At 49.3% G+C, this 20,677-nt stretch overlaps 1 protein-coding gene across 1 annotated transcript in view; it reads right to left on the bottom strand.

The window, feature by feature from the left end:
* ADCY9 (adenylate cyclase 9) overlaps positions 1 to 18,983 on the bottom strand; it is a 197,015-nt gene extending 178,032 nt beyond the window's left edge. Inside the window, exons 1-2 of the mRNA XM_051836275.2 lie at positions 18,508 to 18,983; positions 596 to 706 (exon numbers count right to left, since the gene is read on the bottom strand). The gene's annotated coding sequence lies outside the window, so the exon portion shown is untranslated. The remainder of the gene's footprint in view (positions 1 to 595; positions 707 to 18,507) is intronic.
* Positions 18,984 to 20,677: the final 1,694 nt, after the last annotated feature.

Genomic DNA, 20,677 nt, shown 5'->3' with positions numbered 1-20,677 from the left:
GCTGGTGTTGTGGCACAATGGGTTAAGCTGCCATCTGCAGTGCCAGTATCCCATGTGGGCAAGGTTTGAGTCCCGGCTGCTCTGCTTCTGATCCAGCTCCCCACTAATGTGCCTGGAAAGCAGTGGAGGATGGCCCAAGTGCATGGGCCCCTGCCAGCCACGTGGGAGACCCCATTTGGGGAGTGAACCAGAGGATGAAAGATCTCTCTCGCCTTCTCTCTTTATATAACTCTGGACTTTCAAATGAATAAATAAATCTCTTAAAAAAAAAAAAAAGTGAAAGAAAAGAGCAGAGAGTCATTCTCAGATTTAGAGAGCACTGCCACCTGTAGTCCATCCCAGTGGCCTCACATCCTATAGACATAGGAGGCTCAATCACCTGCATATCTCTGCTCCACTGTCGCCCCTGACTGGCTGATATTCCCTTCTTCTATCTACTCAAGCCAACTGCCATCACCCATTAATGCCCAGCATAAGGGACCTTTCTTGCCATCTGTCCCTCTCAACTAAACTTCCAGAGTGCAGAGAACTCCAATTGGAATAGTCCTTAAAGAAAATATCCACCTGGGTCATGCCTCTTTGTCAAAGCTCTTACTTAGAACATGTTCCATGTTGAGTATTCTTGAGATGATAATTCTACAAAGCGCAGTCAAGACGGAATTGCAAAGAAGTTCCATCCTCCTGTGAATGAGCCAGTCCCAGCAATCTGGAGAAACCAAGGTGAGGAAGCGGTTTAGCATCACACTAACACAAAAGTTACCTACCCACCAAGGCACACTCACAAAAAGACATTTTTCTTTTATGGAGATTTCATATTTCCCACCACAGTATCTTTGTAATCCACACCCAATAGCAACAGAATGGGAGAGGGGGAGAGGAGGGGAGGGGAAAGAGAGAGAGAGGGAAATATGAGTTAGCAGTGCTCTGTATTATCAGCAGGTAAACCCAGAAATGATCATCTTAGGGGAGCAGCAGGGGAAATGCCATGACTCCTTACAAGCCATGTGCCGACATCACAGTATGACCATCTGCATGATCGCTGTCAGAGTCCAAAAAAGTCAAACCAGCCTGAACACTGAGTGCTTCCCAGAACACTTGGCAAAGTAGGGTTTCTGTATTCAGCTCAGGATGCTACCAGTGGCTGGCGGAGAACCCAAACCCCTTCCCCCGCACCCTGCCTGGTTCTAGCACCTGCAGGGTTCCTCACTATTCTGAGGCTCTCAGTTACCAGTAGTCAAGACATAAAGCTGGATAGCCCTGACCTCTCTGCTGGGAGAACCAGCTTCCCAAAGAAAAAGAGATTAAAATGGATTAACAAAGCCTGGGATATGGAATATTTGAAATACACACAGAAGCTCGATGTATTTCCTGTATACTGCTGAATCAGCCTTTAGGCTTGCTTCTTTTAACTATCTCACCATCTTCCCGGTCTTCTAGAATCATTACTTTCAATCATCCTAGATTCCTCTCCCTTTGCCCCAGAGCCAATCAGTTGCTGAGACCTGTGCACTTTATCCCCCCAGTATCTATTGTACAGCCCTTTCTCTCTCCCAGCTATTCTCCTGGAACAAGGAAACTTTGGGTTTAGGCAGAGCTGCTGTGTAGTAGCTGTGCCTTTTTTCCTTTGAGCATCAGTATTCTGATGAGAAGAATGAGAATGACACCACTTTCTAGTCTTGCTGTGAGGATGGAGAGGACATTTGTGAAAACGCCTGGTACGGGACTTGCCACCTAACAAGTGCTTGCCAGACCTTAGCTTCCTTCCTCTCTTCCATTCCTACCAACACCTTAACTTAGCCCTTGTTACTTCCTTTCTGTTAAGGTACCTGTGGTAGGCAAAAATGTCAAACTGCCCCACCTGCAAGATTTCTCACCCTAATCTCCAGGGCTGTGAGTATGCAAGGTTACCTGGCAAAGGATGCTAGCTAACGAGCTCATCTAAAGGAGACTATTCAGGTGGGCCTGATCGAACCACATGTGCCCTTTAAAAGCAGTGTTTTCTTTAGCTGGTATCAGAAGAGGAAGTTAGGGTTCAAATTGGAGGTGGGAAGGTGGGGAATGATGCACAGTTGTTTGTTTGAAGATGGAGGGGCCACCTGAAGAGGCCATAAGAGTGGCCTCTAAGGGCTGAGAGCAACCCCCATGGACAGCCAGCAGAAAACTGTGACTTCAATCCTATAACAGCAAGGGACAGAATTCTGCCACCACCTCAATTTCAGTCCTGAGAGGCCATGAGCAAAGAGCTCTGCTGGCCTGTCTGGCCTTCAGACCTACAGAACTGTGAGATGGTGAGTGGGCGCTGTTTCAGCTACCGAATTTGTTGTATGTTGTTACGCAGCAATCGAAAACTAACACAATCTCCTAATTGGGGCCAGAAAGGAAAGATGACATTCAGAGGGGAGAGGCACATCTCCACAATTAACTGTGTATTCTTCACATATTTCTTCCTCCTCTGGAAAGCTTTCTTGGGGCCAGCATTGTGGCGTAGTAGGTTAAGCCTCTGCCTGCAGTGCAGCCATCCCATATGGGTGCCAGTTCATGTCCTAGCTGCTCCTCTTCCTATCCAGCTCTCTGCTTACGGCCTGGAAAGCACAGGAATATCACACAAGTGCTTGGGCCCCTCTACCCACATGGGAGACCTGGAAGAAGCTCCTGGCTTCAGATAGGACCAACTCTGGCTGTTGTGGCAATTTGGGGACTGTACCAGTGGGTGGATGACCCCTATCTCTGTCTGTAACTCTGCCTCTCAAATAAATAAATAAATCTTTTTTAAAAAGAGAAGCAAGCTTTCCCAAGCCTCAGAGCCTTTCCCAACCTTAAAGATCTTCCCGCCTCTGCCTTCCTATGTAATTATCTACCACTCCCTGGGCCCTGTGCAAACACAGCCTGCAACTGGGAATTCTCTGCTGCTCGAGCTGCCTTCTCAACTGGAACGTTAAGTACTTCCAACACAGAAGCCACAACTTGACCTTCTTCATATTCCCCAAAGAACCCAGTACAGGGTCAAGCTGACAATAAATACTAACAAATATCTCTTGATTAAGCCATTTTCTTCATACTCTGATGACCAGCAGGAACAATGATGGTGCCAAGGCTACCTGGCCTCAGGCAGATAGTGAGCCTTTCCTCACAGTTTCACAGCCTCCTGGATTAACAAAGCACCTGTATGGTAATACCCTGTATCCAAAGCCTGGCCTTTCATTAATACTAACCAGGCACGTTTTCAAACACAAGGTGGGCCTCTGCTTCTCTGAATCATGACCTGTTTTTTATGTTTATCTACAACTGGAATTCGCAAACCCAAAGGAAGTAAGAATCAGGGTAATTAAGAAGTTTCACAAATGCATTACCTGTATTTTTTTGGACAACAAATTTATCTTGAATGACTGCCATGTCCAGGCGCCAAAAAATACCCTGGATATGGAGAAATAATCAAAGGGTCACCTGAGCACAGAGATCATGGTAGTCTTGGAAAGCTGTAGACGGAATCTCTTCAAGTCAGAAAGTGAGTGACAACAAAATCAAGTCTTCAGCAGGCAGGCAGTGGGTGGGGTTTGCTTCTGTATCCTACCCTGCCCCTTTGACTTGGGGCCTGACTTCTGTGCCCCACCCTGGACACCAATAACATGCATATGATGTCACCGTCTAGATGTGTAACAGCCTTGGCAAATTTCATCCAGAGCCCTCGAGCAGATTTAAAAATGAGTCCATAGCATTTGCACAGGCCTTTACAGTTTGCAAGGCGCTGTCACATTCATTGTCTCATTTGATCCTTCCGGTAGCCCTAGGAGTTAGGTGGGGTTCAGATTATTATCTCCGTTTTGCAGAGGAGGAAACTGAGGCTCAGGAACCGGAAGTGATTTCCTTAAACTCACCTGGCTTGACGACCAAAAGTCATGCTCTTCTCTGTAATTTTGGATTGAGTCTTTGGGCCTATGCCAGAACTCAAATGGACACTGGCTACTCTTTCAAAGTGATCTTAGTGGCTGATGACGTGCAAACTTTACAGACACGATCGGGAGAGGGGTATCAGGAGGTAATAGGAAAAGTGTAAAAATGCCCAATATCCAAGAAACACTCTGTACTTTCCCATAACCTCACCTCACATTTGTTTTTTTAAGATTTATTTATTTGAAAGAGTTAGAGAGAGGCAGAGGCAGAGAGGCGGCGGGGGGGGGGGGGGGGGTCCTCCATCTGCTGGTTCACGCCCCAGATGGCCGCAATGGCTGGAGCTGCACCAATCCAAAGCCAGGAGCCAGGAGCTTCCTCTGGGTCTCCCAGGCAAGTACAGGGGCCCAAGGACTTGAGCCATCTTCTACTGCTTTCCCAGTCTTCAGCAGAGAGCTAGATTGGAAGTGGAGTAGCCGGGACTCGAACTAGAGCCCATATGGGATGCCAGCACTGCAGGCAGCAGGCTTTACCTGCTATGCCACAGCACCAGCCCCAACCTCACATATTTATCATCACATATGATTCACAGAATAAGACAATAAACAAAGCAAATATAATGTTAGCAGAGATTAGAACTAGTGCCCAACTCTTCTGATTATAAAAGAGAGGAACCACCCTCCTTGACTTGCATTCCCATTTTTTTTTTAACATTTATTCATTTATTTGCAAGCCAGAGTTACAGAGACAGAGAGATATCTTCCATCTGCTAGTTTACTCTCCAGATAGCCACAAAGGCTGGGGCTGGGCCAGGCTGAAGCTTAACTCAACCCAGTCTCTCACATGGGTGGCAGGGGCCCAAGTACTTGGGCCATCTTTCGATGCTTTTCCCAGGCCATTATTGGGAACAAGATCTGAAGTGGAACAGCAAGGACACAAACTGTTGCCCATATGGGATGCCAGCATCACAGGCAGCAGCTTTACCTGCTATACCACAGCATGGGCCCCATGTCCATTTTTGTCCTTTTGTTTCTGAAGGGTCAATACTAACAGAAGATTAGACATGAGTGCCCACACAAGTCCTTAAAATGGCTCTTAGGGCTGCGCACTGTGGAGCAGCAGAATAAGCCACCACTTGGGACTCCCCACCCCACACAGGAGTTCCCAGGTTGGCGTCTTTGCAGTGCTTGCTCCAGCTCCCGGCTGATGTGCACCCGGGAGGCAGCAGCTGATGGCTCAAGGAGTTGGGTCCTGCCACCCACCTGGGAGACAGAGCTAGAGTTCCTGGCTCTTGGCTCCTGCCTGATCCAGCCCCAGCTCTTGTGGGCATTTGGGGAGTAAACCAGTGAATGGGCAAGATCTATCTCTCCCTCTCTGTTGATGTGCCTTTCACATAAATAAACTTTAAAAAAAAAATGACTTCTTATCTCACTATGACTTCCTCTGCCAAAAACTACCCATAGACAGCAAGCCCCCCTGCCTCGTTTTAGGATTACTTTTATTCAAAAAAGATATATTTGAAAGGCAGAATGACATATAAAAAGGGAGAGACATGTGGAGAAAGAGAGATCTTTCATCTACTGGTTCACTCCACAAATGGCTGCAATGGCTAGGTCTGATCCGGGCCAAATCTAGGAGCCTAGAACTCCATCCCAATCTCCCAGGTGGATGACGGGGGCTCAAGTACTTGCGTCATCTTCCTCAGCTTTCCTAGGCACATTACTAGAGTTGGAGCAGAGGAGGAGCACCAGAGCTCAAACCAGCACTCCAATATGGTATGCCAGTGTCACAAGTAGTGGCTTCACTCACTATACCACAATGCCGGCTCCTGGGATTACTTTTATAGAACTGATTTTATGTAACCGAAATATCAGGAAGAATACAATCTGTTAAACTACCTTCATCCTTTTACCAAACATTTTGAGAAGGATCCTACTCTGGGATAGTCACTGGAATTCTGAAAAATGAATCAGGTATATTTCCTACTAACAAGAGGCTCTCTATCTAGGGAGAGTGATGAAACTATTCCCAAATACGTGCCAAGAAGTGAGTGTCATAGCAGAGTCATACACAAAGGGCTGTAGAGGAATGGAGAAGATAGCAGCAATTCTGACTGGTGGGAGGGAAAAGTTACGAAAAAAGAGGCCCTCTGCTTCAGATCGGCGCAGCTCTAGCCATTGTGGCCATCTGGGAGTGAACCAACGGATGGAAGACCTCTCTCTTTCTACCTCTCTCTGTAACTCTTTCAAATAAATAAATCTTTAAAACAAAAAAAGGCCCTCCATGCTATGGTGAAGCTGTTGCCTGCATTGCCAGCATCCCATATGAGTACTGGTTCAAGTCCCAGCTGCTCCATTTCTGATCCAGCTCTCTGCTATGGCCTGGGAAAGCAGTGAAAGATGGCCCAAGTCCTTGGGCCCATGCATCCATGTGGGAAACCCACAAGAAGCTCCAGGCTGCTGGCTCCTCACTTCAGATCAGCCCAGATCCAGCCACTGTGGCGATTTGAGGAGTGAACCCGTGGACGGAAGACACACACTCCCACTCCCCCGGCCTCTATCTCTTTGTAGCTCTGCCTCTCAAATAAATAAATAAATCTATAAAAAAAAAAAAGTAAAACAAAAAGAAGGGGCCCAGAAGGATGATGAATAGAGAACCTTGGCCTGCACCGCAGCTCAATAGGCTAATCCTCCACCTGCAGCACCAGCACACCAGGTTCTAGTCCTGGTCGGGGCGCCAGATTCTGTCCCGGTTGCTCCTCTTCCAGGCCAGCTCTCTGCTGTGGCCTGGGAGTGCAGTGGAGGATGGTCCAAGTCCTTGGGCCCCACACCCCATGGGAGACCAGGAGAAGCACCTGGCTCCTGGCTTCAGATCAGTGCAATGTGCCGGCCGCGGCGGCCATTGGAGGGTGAACCAACGGCAAAGGAAGACCTTTCTCTCTGTCTCTCTCTCTCACTGTCCACTCTGCCTGTCAAAAAATAAAAAAAGAGAACCTTGACTAGCGGGCGATGTAGACTGAGGAGAGGGCATGAACATTTGGATGATAGGGCTGCAGCTCCATATAAGGGTCACATAAGGTGCTGCTTGGCCTCCAACCTCACACTGAGGCTGGTAGATCCAACCCCCAGCTGGACACAACCCAGGAAACCTGCATCACTTGTTTCTTTCACAGGTTCTATGGTACTTAGCAGCATGTACCAATAAACCCTAACTTCCCTTAACTACTCATCTTCCCTGTTTAGTTGGTTCTCATGACTTTCCTATCCCAACTAAGCTAAAGTAACAGTCTAGGGGTAGGTGTTGTGGTACAGCAGATTAAGCCACTTCTTGGGACATCCATATCCCATATCAGAGTGCCAGTTCAAGTCTAGGCTTCCCTACTTCCAATCCAGTTTCCTGCTAATGCACCTGGGAAGCAGATGACAGCTCAAGTACTTGAGTTCCAGTTATCCACATGGGAGACCCAGATGGAGTTCCTGGCTCCTGACCTCAACCTGGCTCAGCTCTGGCTATTGTGGCCATTTGGGGAGTGAGCCAGTTAATGGAAGATCTTTCTCTCTGTCACTCTGTCTTTCAAAAAACAAACAAATAAATATTAAAATACCAGTCTACCAGCTGTTTAAGAATATAGCTAGAAGGCCGGCGCCGCGGCTCACTAGGCTAATCCTCCGCCTTGCGGCGCCAGCACACCGGGTTCTAGTCCCGGTCGGGGCGCCGGTTCTGTCCCGGTGCCCCTCTTCCAGGCCAGCTCTCTGCTGTGGCCAGGGAGTGCAGTGGAGGATGGCCCAAGTGCTTGGGCCCTGCACCCCATGGGAGACCAGGATAAGTACCTGGCTCCTGCCATCGGATCAGTGCAGTGCGCCGGCCGCAGCGCGTCGGCCGCGGCGGCCACTGGAGCATGAACCAACAGCAAAGGAAGACCTTTCTCTCTGTCTCTCTCTCTCACTGTCCACTCTGCCTGTCAAAAAAAAAAAAATTAAAAAAAAAAAAAAAGAATATAGCTAGAGGGCCAGCGCTGTGGTATCGTAGGCTAAGCCTCCGCTGGCATCCCATATGGGCACTGGTTCGTGTCTTGGCTGCTCCTCTTTCAATCCAGCTCTCTGCTTGTGGCCTGGGAAAGCAGCAGAAGACTGCCCAAGTGCTTGAGCCCCTGTACCCATGTGGCAGACCTTTAAGAATCTCCTCGCTCCTGGCTTTGATTCAGCCTAGCTCTGGCCATTGAGGCCATTTGGGCAGTGAACTAGGGGATGGAAGACCTTTCTCTGTCTCTCCCTCTCTCTGTCTCTAACTCTGGATCTCAAATAAATAAATCATCTTTTAAAAAAATAAGAATATACCTATGGACTGGCATTGTGGCACAACTTAGCCGCCGACTGCCAGCATCCCATATGAGCAACCAGTTCTAGTCCTGGCTTTTCCACTTCCAAACCAGCTCCCTGCTAAGGCTCCTGAGAAAGGTGTTGGAAGATAGCTCCAGTACCTGGGCTCCTGCCACCCACTTAGGAGACCAAATGGAGTTCCAGGCTTCTGACTTTAGCCTAGCTCAGCCCCAGCCAATACAACCATGTGGGGAGTGAACCAGCAAACGGAAATGCTCTCTCTCACACACACACACTCTCTCTCTCCCCCTCTCTGTAACTCTACCTTTCAAAAAAATTTTTTTAAATCTTAAAAAAAAATAAAACAGGGGACGACACTGTGGCATATCGGATAAAGCTGCTGTATGCCGTGCCAGTATCCCATATGGATGCCAATTCAAGTCCCAGCTACTCCACTTCAGATCCAGCTCTCTGCTATGGCCTGGGAAAGTAGTACAAGATGACCCAAGTCCTTGGGCCCCTGCACACACATGGGAGACCAGGAGGAAGCTCCTGGCTCCTGGCTTTGGATCAACCCAGCTGTGGTCATTGCGGCCATTTGGGGGAGTGAACCAGCTTATGGAAGATCTCTCTCTCACTCTCTGTAACTCTGCCTTTCAAATAATAAATCTTTAAAAACAAAATAGCTAAGGGGAATCCACATTCTACCCCAGCTTTTATATGCTGGGCACACCACACGTACCAAGAAACTTTTTGTTGACTTATCGTTCAAGTCCATAGGTCCAAGGCCAATATTGTGGCACAAGGAGTTAAGCTGCGGCTTGAGATGCTGGCAACCACATGGGAGTGCTGGTTCAAGTCTCAGCTGTTCCTCTTTTGATTCAGCTTCCTGCTAATGCACCTAGGAAGGCAGCCAAAGATGGCCCAAATGCCTGGGGCCCTGCCAACCATATGGGAGACCAGGATGGGGTTCCTGGCTCTCAGTTTCAGCCTGGCCCAGACCCACTTGTTATGGCCATTTCGGGAGTAAACCAGCAGACGGAAAACTCTTCTCTCTCTCTGCCTCTCCCTGTCATCCTATGTTTTAAATAAATACATAAATTTTTAATTTTAAAGAAGTCAATCATGAGATGACAACCTTACAAACAAGTAGAGAAAGAAGGAGCAGTGCTTTTAACCCCAGCCTGAGATAGGAACAGTGAAAGAATCAGGAAAAGGCATGTACTTCTGGGTTTTGGATTACATTTTATAGAACTGGTCTAAATTTAAATCTAGGTGTTCAGACTTGTTTGGTCACTACATGGAACTACCCTGTATTTCACCTTCTGCCCTCTCTTAAACACCACGGTCTCAAATTTGCCTTCTAATCCATTTTTCTAGTTCCTGCTCTTCCACATCTTACAGTGATACACTGTGTCTCATCCCTCCTCCTGGAAAGATGAGGAAGGACAGCACAGATGCCACTGCCAACCTGGAGACCTAAGGTCCAACGCCAGAGGATAGAGCAGAGTCGGGGCAGGAGGTGAGCATGAGGTCTCCAAGGCAGACACAGCTTCCTACTAGTTGTTCTCCAAGGAGCTGAGTCTATCTGAGCGTTGAGTGAACATGAGCTGGAAAATCAGAGCAAAACCCAGAAAGTCACATAGCCCCCCAGGATGGACCATGAGCAAGCAATCAAGGTAATCAACATGGAATGAAGTGAGCAGGGAGCCAATGCAAAAAGCACCAAAAATGGGGCTGGCAGGTTAAAGCACTGGCCTGCAGCACTGGCATCCCATATGGGTGCTAGTTCAAGTCCTGACGGCTCCACTTCCAATCCAGCTCCCTGATAATGCACCTGGGAAAGCAGAAGAGGATGACCCAAGTCCTTGGGCCCCTGTACCCATGTGGGAGACCCGAAAGAAGCTCCTAGCTCCTAGCTCTGGATGTTGCGGCCATTTGGGGAATGAACCAGCAGATGGAAGACCTCTACCTCTCACCATCTCTACCTCTCCCTGTAACTCTCTCAAATAAAAAAAAATATTTAAAAAAAAAGCACTGTAAGTCTCAGAAACATAAAATTTCGGGTTTGTGATTAATGCTCTTCTTTAATCTGAGGTCCTCAAACTTTCTTTTGCTATCCTGACCCTCTTCTAAACAGCATCTCTCTCTTCATCTTTGACTCTTAGAAGCCATCCTCCATATTGCTATCAGATGGGTCTTTCTCCAACACAGATCTGAATATGTTTTGCCCTTAAATGTTACTATATTCAATGTCTCCACTCTGCCCTCTGGATAAGGTCCAAAGTCCACATGGCCTAAGAAGGCCTCTCACTGCTAAACCCAGACAGACCTTCAAATCTAATCTTGATTCACCCTCATTGCCCTCCACATTCCATTGACAATAAGCTGTACAGTATTCCCCAAAGATGCAACAGACTTGCCCCAATCTGCCGGGAGAATTTCAAACCCTAGCTCAAGTGTCATTTCTTCATTTAAATGTAATTCCAATTGCTCATTTCTCCTACAATAAGTTGGTTTTTCTTCTCTGGTCTAAAAACACCTCAGTATAGCATGTATTACCCTGACCACCATAGATAGGGATAGGTTTTGGCTTCTCATAATCCTTGCTGCCCTTAGCCAGCACAGGAGTGGATGGTCCAAACAACAACAACAACAACAAAAGGAATGCCATTGCTTTACAGAAACACGGAAAGTCCAATTAAAAATCTAGGCTGAACTTGACTCTCACTGGGATTAAACATGACAATAGGTCTGATCTGATTTCATCATCATTTAAAAAAAATCATCTATTATCTTTCACTTTATGTTTCTGTGTGGGAGCAAACTGTTGAAATCCTTACTTAAGGTATACTAAACTGATCTTCTGTATATTAAGATAATCGAAAATGAATCTTGATGTGAATGGAAGGGGAGAGGGAGTGGGAAAGGGGAGGGTTGTGGGTGGGAGGGACGGTATGGGGGGGGAGCCATTGTAACCCATGAGTCGTACTTTGGAAATTTATATTCATTAAATAAAAGATAAAAAAAAAAAATCTAGGCTGGCCAGCGCCGTGGCTCAATAGGCTAATCCTCCGCCTAGCAGCGCCGGCACACCGGGTTCTAGTCCTGGTCAGGGTGCCGGATTCTGTCCTGGTTGCCCCTCTTCCAGGCCAGCTCTCTGCTGTGGCCAGGGAGTGCAGTGGAGGATGGCCCAAGTCCTTGGGCCCTGCACCCCATGGGAGACCAGGGGAGGCACCTGGCTCCTGCCATCGGATCTGCGCGGTGCGCCGGCCGCGGCGGCCATTGGAGGGTGAACCAACAGCAAAAGGAAGACCTTTCTCTCTCTCTCTCACTGTCCACTCTGCCTGTCAAAAAAAAAAATCTAGGCTGTCTGATGCCCAGACTTTATAGGGTTACTAATTCTGTTTTCCATGACCATCTGGTTGGATGGCTCCTCAATGGCCTGGACTTTGAAACACTGTGACAGTGACAGACGTTCATAGACTGTCTTACAGGACATTTGCAGACTTGTAAAAACCCAAGCTTCTGTATTTAAGGACTGCCTTCTGTGCCTCTCCTAGGTTAATGTTTCAGTTCCCAAGGGCTTTAAGCTGAGCTGTAGGCAGTGACAGAGCAGGTGAGTCATCCCAGCCCACACCCGTTCTCTGCTGAAGGGCCCCAGCATCTGTCTTGGGTGATATGGAAAATGAATGCTCTGAGCAGATTCAGAACCCAAGGCCAAGGTCTTCCCCTGCCCCTGGTGGTGAAAACAAGATGGTTTTGCCTATCTGAACAAACATAAAGGAACTCAGTGAGCACAGCGGACAGGTTTAGAAAAGCTGCAGCACATGATAAAGGTCAAGGGTCACTACTCTGTCGGACCCCAGCTGGAGAGATGTGTGGGGCCAATGTAGAAATCTTGTACCTAAGCAGCCTGTCTCTACTGCCTGCCCTCATTGGTGTCTTCATTTCCACAGATTCAAAGCTCTCAAAAAGATAAATAAAAAATAATATACACACACACACCCCAAGAACTTCTGAGTGCCCCACCAACCCTCTGACTCAACCAAGATACGGACCTTACATTTGAGTCTTATTATAACTAAAGTCAACAAATAAAGTTGAGGGAGAAATCTATGACTCTTCTCACAATAAAGAACTACCTAAAACATTCATTTACTGGGGGCTTACTATGTATAAAGTCCTCTGTTAGAAATTAGAGATATCCAAATACTAATGCATTATAATTCCTGCCCCCAACGAAGAAAATAACTTATGTACTCAAATTACTGTAATGTAAAGAATAATGTAGTAAGAGACTGCACTGTGGAATAGGTTAAGCCGCCACTTGCAATGCCAGAATCCTATACCAAGAGTGCCAATTCAAGTCCTGGCTGCTCTACTTTTGATTCAGCTCCCTATATATGAGCCTGGGAAAGCAGCAGCAGATGACCCAAGTGGTTGGGTGCCCACCACCCACGTAGGAGACTGGATGGAGTTCTGGGCTCCTGGCTTCAGCTTATTCCAGCCCCAGCCACTGCAGCTATTTGGGGAGTAAACCAGTTGACAGAAGATCTCTCAATCTCGCTCGCTCTCTCTCTCTCCCTTCTTCTGACATTCTACCTTTCAAATAAGCTTTAAAAAAAAAAAAAGAATAATGTCTCTTAAGAAACGCTTACAAAGGTGAACTTCGGAAACTGGAAGTGAGTGAGACTGCAGGAACACTGCATGGGAGGTGGCATCTGAGCTGGGCTTTGGAGACTGAGTTGGATGTTGCCACACATAATTAGGTGAAATGTCCTACAAATGGAGGAGACATCACCAGCAAAGGACTAAGGAAGGATACATGGCTACGAGTGGAACCAAATGTCCAGCAAGTCCATGTGGAAACCCATGAGCATGAGCTGAAACGATGCACTGCGTGTGAAGCCAGTGTTGTGGCACAGCAGGTTAAGCCCCAGTCACAACACCGGCATCCCATAGGAGCCCTGGTTCAAGTGCCAGCTGCTTCACTTCTGATCTAGCTCCCTGCTAAGGCAACTGAGAAAAGCCCAAGTGCTTGGGTCCCTGACATCCACGTGGGAGACCCAGATGAGTTTCAGGCTCCTGGCCTCTGCCTGACCCACCCTCAGCCAATGCAGCCATGTGGGTAGTGAACCAGCAGATGAAAGATCTGTGTGTTTGTGTGTTTGTGTGTGTGTGTGTGTGTGTCTCCCTTTCTCTCTGTAACCCTGCCTTTCAAATAAATAATTCTTTTTCTTTCTTTTTTTTTTTTACAGACAGAGTGGACAGTGAGAGAGAGAGACAGAGAGAAAGGTCTTCCATTTTCCGTTGGTTCACCCCCCAATAGCCACTGCGGCTGGTGTGCTGCGGCCGGCGCACCACGCTGATCCAAAGCCAGGAGCCAGGTGCTTCTCCTGGTCTCCCATGCAGGTGCAGGGCCCAAGCACTTGGGCCATCCTCCACTGCCTTCCCGAGCCACAGCAGAGAGCTGGACTAGAAGAGGAGCAACCGGGACAAAATCCGGCACCCCGACCGGGACTAGAATCCGGGATGCCAGCACCACAGGCAGAGGATTATCCTATTGATTCACGGCACTAGCCAAATAAATAAATCTTAAAAAGCAAAAAACAGGGCTGGCACTGTGGTACAGTGGGTTACTCCTCTGCCTGCAGCACCAACATCCCATACGGGCACAGGTTCTAGTCCCAGCTGTTCCTCTTCTGATCCAGCTCTCTGCTATGGCCTGGGAAAGCAGTACAAGATGGACCAAGCACTTGGGCCCCTGCACCCACTTGGGAGACCTGGAAGAAGCTCCTGGCTCCTGGATACCGATCAGCTCAGCTCTGGATGTTGTGACCATTTGGGGAGTGAACCAGTGGATGGAAGACCTTTCTCTTTGCCTTTCCCTCTTACTGTCTACAACTCTACCTCTCAAATAAATAAAATGCTTTATTAAAAAAAGCAAAAAACATAATACATTGCATATGCCCAAGACCCAGTGATGCAAGCAACTGCACAAAGAAAAGGCTCTGAACAGAAAAAGTACAAAACAAACCCAAACACTGCAGTGACATGGTTTATGCTGAAAAGTATGTCATGACAGGACTTGGAATTAGAGCAGAGTTCAAACTCCAAATTCCATCTTTACCTTTATATTTGTGCAAGGTTTGATAAATTTCCTAACCAACGCCTTCGTTCTCTTGCCTGCAAAGCCCCTACCTAATACTCTACCCACTGTGGCATCAAATGAGTCAGTGAGTATGAAGTGTCTGGCACAGGGTCAGGCCCACAGTACGTAGGCTACATACTCATGTCAGGTCCCTTTTCCATGCTGAGACGCTTGGATTATGAACAACAAACCCAGCACGTTAGTGGACCCTCTAGGAAAGAAGATGCCAGTGCCAAAGAATCCTGAAGAGAAAAGATGGTGGAGGAAGAGGAAGCACAGAGGAAAAGCCCCAATGCTTGCAGGCTTGAGTTTCTCTCCACAGCAGGCCATGGTAGGGGTGCTGGCAACTCTCTCCCAACCAAACTGGTCAATGGTTTGCCTCCAAAGAACGCTGTGTTCCAGCAGCAGCACCAGAAATGCAATTAGCAGAAATGAACTTGTGGGTGGAGTGGTGAGTAGGAGTGGAGCAGGGAAGAGAGACAGAACCCTGGGCCCCTGCCCAGATTGTGGGATATCAGAAATCAGGGGGTGGGTAAAGATGGCTAAGGTGGGTAAGACAGTAAAGACAAAAAAAATTTAATTCCAAAAGCTATCCTCTACTAGGAAAGGCAAGCAGAAGTCCAAGATTTTCTTTTCTTCAATCTTCCACATCTGCTAAAGAAGCTGACCTCTTCCAAACCAGGAGGCACCCACAGAAATCAACTCAGCTCTGTTGAGCCTTTAGTCCATAGAGCTGACCCTTCACGTTCTATGGAAAATAAGCACAGCTAGGCTCTTCAGTGAGATTTACCATCTATGTTTCTACTGATTAATTCACTCCACGAATATTCATAGGAACTATCATACACAGTATAGGCATCTGGAGCCGGCATTATGGGAGTTATGGGGCATGGGGGTTATGCCGCTGCCTGAGACTCAGGCATCCTATATGGGCGCTGGTTTGAGACCAAGCTGCTCCACTTCTGATCCACTTCCCTGCTAATGCACCTGGGAAAGCAACAGAAGATGGACCAAGTGCTTGGGCCCCTGTACCCACGTGAGAGATCCGGAAGAAGTTAGGCTCCTGGCATTGACCTGGCACAGCCTGACTGTTGTGGCCATTTGTGGGTCAATTAGAGGATGGATGTTCTCTCTGTCTCTTCCTCTCCATCTGTAACTCTTTCAAATAAATAAACAAACAAATCTTTTAAAAAAAGAAAAAAAGGCTCTTAAAAAAATAGGCTTCTGGAGAGGCAGCTGTCAACTTGGTTGCTTATTCCTCCATCCCTCACTTGTTGCACTAGTCAGTCTATCTGCCAAATGGAGAGAACCAAGTTTATGGGAAGATGCAAGGAGACGACACACATGCCTAACACAGTGTTCAAGGAATGTAAATTATGGGGCAGACATTTAGCCTAGCGGCTAAGACACCAGCATGCCACATCAGAATGCCTGGGTTGTTCCTATCCTGGTTCCAGCCCCCAACTCCAGCTTCCTGCTAACATGTATCCTAGGAAGCAGTGATCACAGTTCAAATTGGATTCCCAATGTCTACACGGGAGACCTGGATTAAGTCCCTGGCTCCTGGCTTTACCACTCCTCACTCAGAACAATATGCGTATTTGGGGAGTAAACCAGTAGATGAGATCTTCCCCTGGTTCTCAGATTTTTTTTTTTTTTTTTTTTAAGATTTGTTTATGGGGCCGGCTGTGGCTCAGCAGGTTAACCCCCTGGCCTGAAGCGCCGGCATCCCATATGGGCGCCGATTCGAGTCTTGTCTGCTCCACTTTCAGCTCTCTGCTATGGCCTGGGAAAGCAGCAGAGGATGGCCCAAGTCCTTGGACCCCTGCACCCACGTGGGGGACCCAGAAGAAGCTCCTGGCTTCGGATCAGCACAGCTCTGGCCGTTGCGGTCAATTGGAGAGTGAACCAATGGATGGAAGACCTCTCTCTGTCTCTACCTCTCCTCTCTTTGTGTAACTCTGACTTTCAAATAAATAAATCTTTAAAATAAAAAGATTTATTTATTTATTTCAAAGGTACAGAGACAGGGGAGAGACAGAGAGAGATCTTTCCTCTCCTGGTTCACTTCCCAGATGGCCGCCACAGCCAGAGTTGGATGGGTCCAAAGCCAGGAGCTGCTTCTGGGTCTCCCAAATACATGGGCCCTCTCCCGCTGCTTTCCCAGGCACATCAGCAGAGAGCTGGGTCAGAAATGGAGTAGCCAGAACTCAAACCACAGCCCATACGGGTGCTGGCAGACGGCAGCTTTACCCACTGTGCCACAGCGCCAGCCCCATCGGATATTTTTTTTAACTTTTACTTAATGAATATAGATTTCCAAAGTACAGCTTATGCATTACATTGGCTCCCCCCCTCCAATGACTTCCCTCCCACCCGCAACCCTCTCATCAGATATTTTAAATATAAATGATTAAGTATGCTTGCACCTTATGCTGGATACCTTCCACTTGTTCCTCCAGGTACCCTCATCCTGTTTCACCGTGTGCTGCAGCTTAGAACTGGCCTGTCTGCACTACACTAAGCTTCTCTAAGCAAGTAAACTTAAAAGCTGCATGACACCAAGTACTTGGGTCCCTGCCACCCTCAGAGAACACCAGGACTGAATTCCAGTTACCTGGCTTCAGCCTGGCCCGGCCCTGGCTGTTGCAGACATTTGGGGAGCGAATCAGCAGATGGAAGATCTCTGTCTCTTGCTTTTTAAATTAGTTTAAAAAATGTTTAAAGGTTCCCATACCTCTTTCACTTGGGTTTGGTCCATGGGAAGCCTTGGCAGACCAGAGAGAGGGAGAAAATGAGAACAGGGTTTGTATTCTTCCACTCCCTTCCTGAGCCCCACGGCCCAAAGCCCTAGGTACACAGGCTGTAAGACCCCACTACTACCAGCTCCAGAATATTCTATCCATAGTTGTTTCCCTACTGCCTAATTCAAAGTATGCAATTTAAATATGCTAATTTCTGCTGCATTCTGATATTCATGGTATAGGTAATTAAAAACAGGTGAGGGAGTTAGGAGTCCTGAATTCAAGCCCCATTTCTGCCACCAGGTGACTGCGAACCAGCCTCTTTCCTTTCCCAAGCCTTGGGTGCTGCACCTGTGAAACTAGTGGGTAAGTCTTTTTGTTTTTTTTTGTTTGTTTGTTTTGTTTTTTTTGACAGAGTGGACAGTGAGACAGGGAGAAAGGTCTTCCTTCTCCGTTGGTTCACCCCCCCTCCCCCCAGCGGCCGCTGTGGCTGGCGCACCGCGCTGATCTGAAGCCAGGAGCCAGGTGCCTCTCCTGGTCTCCCACGCGGGTGCAGGGCCCAAGGACTTGGGCCATCCTCCACAAACGGGACTAGAACCCGGTGTGCCGGCACCGCAGGCGGAGGATTAGTCTAGTGAGCCGCGGCGCCGGCCATAGACGAGAGGTTCTTTGGTGCTACAATCTCTTGCCACTTCTTGGTGTTCTGACAAGCTAAAACCCCAGAAAGGGAGGTCTGTAAAGGAACCAAGGTCCCCGGTGAAGCGTGTAAGGACGTGCAGCTCCACCAGCTAAGCGGCATCAGCTCCTGCTTACCCGGGAGTCACCTAACTCCTCTCGAGGGCCTTCCTTCGCCTTTCAGGGTCCCAGATGCCTAAAAGATCTCCACTCCAAAGAGATGGGCAGGGAAACCTAGGAAATTAAAGGCAAATTCCCTGTCCTTCCGGTAACCAATGGGCAGCCCATTGAGGTCCCTCCCCAGATTACAGCACAGCCAGGGGTCAAGCAGGGAGCGACTACACATGGACACCGATGTGTTGTAAAAGGGAAGTGACGCTGTCTCTGACAGAGCCCCCTAAACCAACACCCGTCAGAGAGATGGAATGCCCTGGGCTGCGGTCCCTGTCGCTGGACACAGAGGCTAACGACTTTCTGCTGAGAGTATGAGGGAATGTCTCAGGTCTTCGCCAGCTCCTGAAGTGAGTCCATCAGAAAGCCCCGGGAGCCACAGGGCGCCACTGCGCGCACACTGTCACCAGTCTGCCCCCTGCCCGCCCAGAGGTGCCTTCCCTACCGCCCCTCCCCCCGAAGAGGGGAGCAGGGGCTTCCGCTTAAACGACACGACGGGAGGGCAGGGAGGCCTGGATTGCAGGGCGGGGCGGGAATTTCTCCCTTCCTGTTTTACCTGGGGCTGGCCTCAGGTGAAAACCTCCCTCTACTAACGGCAGGCACCAATGTGTCTTTGGTGTCCTTTCTACAAGTTCGAGACCTTCGCCCGCGCCCAATCAACGCCTTCGCGATCCTCGCAAGGTCTCCAGCTTCTCTCCGGAGCCCACGAGGGCCGGCGCCGAGTCCCCGCGCGAGGGGAGCGCACAGCAGCGCCGGCCTTCGTCCCGGAGACGACAGGGCCCAGGTTTGGCGCGGACACCGCGGCGTGAGGCGGCGGCCGGCCCGGGGCGGACCTCAGCCGAGGCGGCGGACGGCGCCGCACGCACGGAGCTCGCGCTGAGTCCGGCCAGGGAGCCAGGGCCATGGCAGGGTGCGAGGAGGAGGCGGAGGTGCAGCCTCGCGCCCGACGCCCACCCCGTCCCGCCACCGACTCCCAGGCGGCTCGGAGAAGGCTCCCAGGTGCCGCTTTCCGGAAGCGCTGCGCCCGCGCGTCGCCGTCCGCGCCTGCGCGGGAATGCGCCCGGGAAAAGGCGGGGCCGAGCGCGACGGAGCCGCGCATGCGTAGGAGAGCCGCCGCGCGGGGGAGGTGGACGGAGCCTGCGTGAGATACTCGGCGGCGGGTCAGGCCACGCGTGGCGGCGAGGTCCCTCCCTGACCGGAGGGCGAGTGTCCAGCGTCTTTCACGCGAACAGACCGGGACTTGAGGGACGAGGCCAGGTTCAGCCGGGTGCCCGCTTCCATGCCCTCACGGCCCAGCCCGGAGCTGCGCACTGCGGCCCCTGAGAGCCACTGGGAAGGCTGGGCCCCTCCGGCCGCTGCCATTTCCTTCGGACGAGGGAACCGTGGCCGGCACGCGAGCTGCAGCCCCACGACCCCCCAGCGGGGGATCCCAGGAGGGGCCAGGCTGGAGGCATGGGCTCCTCGCCACTACCTCCCCTGGGCGCCCCCATCCGCTGCCTCCCCTGGGTGCCCGGCTCCGGCCTCTGCAGCCAGCCCCAGGGCAGCCACCAGCTGGGTCTTCTGTTCTTCGGGGCCCCCACTGCTCAGAAACTTGAGGCGCCTCAAGGGCACCCCCCCCCCGGTCTCCATTTGAGTCCCGTTTTCCCTGACTTAGCTCACTGCCGCTGCCGGCCTTTCCCCCAGGAGCCACCCAAACCTGCCCGTCTCGCGAAGGGCCACTAAAAGTGCCACTCCCTTCCCAAGCTTGGTGACACCCTGGCGGCTCAGGATTCTCAGAAGAGCCCTGGTAGCGGGTAAACTGTTTCCTCAGGGGTAATTATGGGTTAAAATAAATTTAGTAATTTTTATGCACTAGTCACTTTCAAATACCTTCATTTGGAAATGAGCAAGAAAATCCTTTCCCAGACCATGTGCCCTGGTTTAAGATTTGGAAAAAGGGGTCGCTTCAGCCAGGTGGACTTTGCTGATGGCTCCAATCCCGGTGGCTGTGTCCCTCCCTAGATGGCTCCTGCAGGGAACAGGCCAGGCCCTGATATGCAAGATTTCAAATCTCTTGAAATTGTGGTGGGAAAACTCCATAAATTTGGAGAAAATGGAATTATAACTTTATAACTAACACTTTCATAACCACAAATAAAATCTTTCAATGTGTCAGAAAAACACTACAAACAACCTGGTTGAAAACAAACACGACTCACTGTGATGGAGTATAGTAGGGGACATTGAAATGGGTAGAAAACTGGCTTTTTGGTTTGCTTTGTCATGGGGTGAATTCAGGCAGAACTCTGTAGGCTTCTCTGGTGATTTGGTGTCTGGTTTGGATCTAGGGATATAACTACAGCTGACCCATCTACTTGACAAAATCATGGGAAAGACCAAATGTGAAATGGAGTTAACATTTTTCTTCATTGAAGTTCTTTTTTGTTCAGGAAACAATCCCCAATGTTCCAATAAAAATTACTTTTAAATGTTGAAAATTTTGTTAATAACAAGCTTTGGGGTGTTGACTGACCTTTTTAAAAATCAAGCAATTGGGGTTGGCACTGTGACTCAATGGAGTAAAGCCGTGGCCTGCTGTGCCAGCATCCCACATGGGCACCGGTTCACATCTCAGCTTTCCACTTCTGGTCCAGCTCTCTGCTAATGTGCCTGGGGAAGCAGTGGAAGATGGCTCGGGTACTTTGGCCCCTTTACCCATGTGGGAGACATGGAAGAAGCACCTGGCT

The sequence above is a fragment of the Oryctolagus cuniculus genome, chromosome 19, assembly GCF_964237555.1.
Source record: "Oryctolagus cuniculus chromosome 19, mOryCun1.1, whole genome shotgun sequence".
Lineage (NCBI taxonomy): Eukaryota > Metazoa > Chordata > Mammalia > Lagomorpha > Leporidae > Oryctolagus > Oryctolagus cuniculus.
This window is presented reverse-complemented; position numbering and strand designations above follow the sequence as displayed.